Below are 1,819 nucleotides of genomic sequence, written 5' to 3' on the forward strand. Positions count from 1 at the left end.
GGAAAAATTACACCCAGTCTGAGAACCTTAAATTGAGGCAAGACGTAGGTTATTTACTGAAGACTATATATTGTATTCAAAGGGGCTACTCAGATGGACACATCTGGTCTGAGGGCCCCAGGTTTTACATTAGAGTTTTAAGACCTCGCTTTCTCTGACCTCTGCCAGAGCATAAGCAAATGTACAACCCTACTTGTCCGTGAAGTCCCAGTGAAAGACCAACACGACTGTTTCTGGTTTCACTAGAAATAGTCTCACTGGAGTTCTTCCTGAGGTGAAAGACTGCCCCATTCAGAGATGTATAATGTTCCTTACAGTAAGATGAAGAGAGAATGAGCTAAGCCTGAAGGATTAGCTTGAATACAAAGACACTTACCTGATTTTCTTCTGGTACTTATGAAACTTTGGAGTGCCTCAGCAGCTAGGGACAATCCCTGCAGAGATGGCTCCCAGGTGCTAAAGGTGAGAGGTGGAAGGATTTGAGATAGCAACTAGAAAAGAACAAGAACTGGGTGTCAACAGTGACAAAAGAACCCAAGGGCATAGCTGACACCTCTGTCTCCCCTGGGAGCAGGCAAGTGTACTTTAGTCAAAATGAATATTCAGTATGGTTAGGGATGGCATTTCTCATTGGATACAGGTGCAGCCAGAGCAGACTGTTTATTAAAAACTGAAAGTTAATACCCTTAAGATGCAGAGCTCTGCACCACAATAGCCAAGACAGCACCACATCGTCCCACCAGTAGAACAAGAAGCTCATTTTTTGAAAACTCTGGCAGCAGGAAAAAGAAACACAAAAAGCAGAGCTGCTTAATGTTCTTTTTTTCTAATTTACCATGAAGCTGGAAAGCTAGAGCACATATTGGTGATAAAATTTAGTGTTCAATGGCCCTTACTAACTATATATACATTTAAATAAAAATTAAGTCTGCTACTGAGCCAATTTCTGATCCCAGTTCAGTTATCTCAGTCCAGAAATATAACAATGAGCTTACAAAATATTTAATACCAAAAAACCTCCCAAATTCACTAAAGAGATGTTAACAGCTCATAGATTTTCTACTGGATAACAGTAAATTGCCAGAGAAATAATGAAATTTGGCACAAGCTTAGTTTTATCTTGTGCAGATCTGGAACAGAAATGTAGCACCTTAATAGACAAATGCAAGAAATACATTTTTTCCTTCCCTAGGCCAAAATCTTGTTTTCTGAACTACAGAAACAGCTATTCCTTAGTTCCCTAAGGGAGAGAGCAGTTCATACAACAGTCTTCACATCAAATGCTTGAACTTAGGCTTTCCCATAGAGTTTTTAACATTTTTAAATATGGTATTCCTTGAAAACTCCCTACCCCCAAATTTCTGCTTCCAGTTTCCGATTGCATTGACTTGGAACTGAAGAATTTGAAGTAGGAAGGAACTAGTAGGACTATCATTGTTTGCTAAGTAAAGTTTCTAAAGTACTATTTCATGCCTTCGTTTAGAGTGAAGATGACAATGGCCTTCACTTCTCTTTTTTTTGTTCATTACTGTATAATCAAGCATTTTCTCACCTCCTTTTCAAGCATTTTTTGGCTTTGAAAAGGAACAAAGTGAAAAGGAGCAGTAAATACTCTAGCTCACATATCTGCTACCTGTACGCATTCAGCATACGTTTTCTTCTATTTAAAAAACTTCAGAGTGACCATATTGTGGATGATCGGCAGAGCTAGCAATAACAGCAAGTGAACCAGATTCAGCTGAGCATTGTGGATGAAAGCAAACATTTTACATTCTCGGTTAGATTTTCCCCCCCAGAAATTCAGGAATAAGGGCACTAG

At 39.1% G+C, this 1,819-nt stretch overlaps 1 protein-coding gene across 1 annotated transcript in view; it reads left to right on the plus strand.

Moving 5' to 3' along the window:
• The window catches only part of CUNH3orf85 (chromosome unknown C3orf85 homolog), a 9,651-nt gene that overhangs the window by 4,601 nt on the left and 3,231 nt on the right, over window positions 1–1,819 (plus strand). The gene's annotated exons all lie outside the window — the stretch shown is intronic.

This window comes from Antrostomus carolinensis, unplaced genomic scaffold (genome assembly GCF_000700745.2).
Source record: "Antrostomus carolinensis isolate BGI_N321 unplaced genomic scaffold, ASM70074v2 scaffold5842, whole genome shotgun sequence".
Taxonomy (NCBI): domain Eukaryota; kingdom Metazoa; phylum Chordata; class Aves; order Caprimulgiformes; family Caprimulgidae; genus Antrostomus; species Antrostomus carolinensis.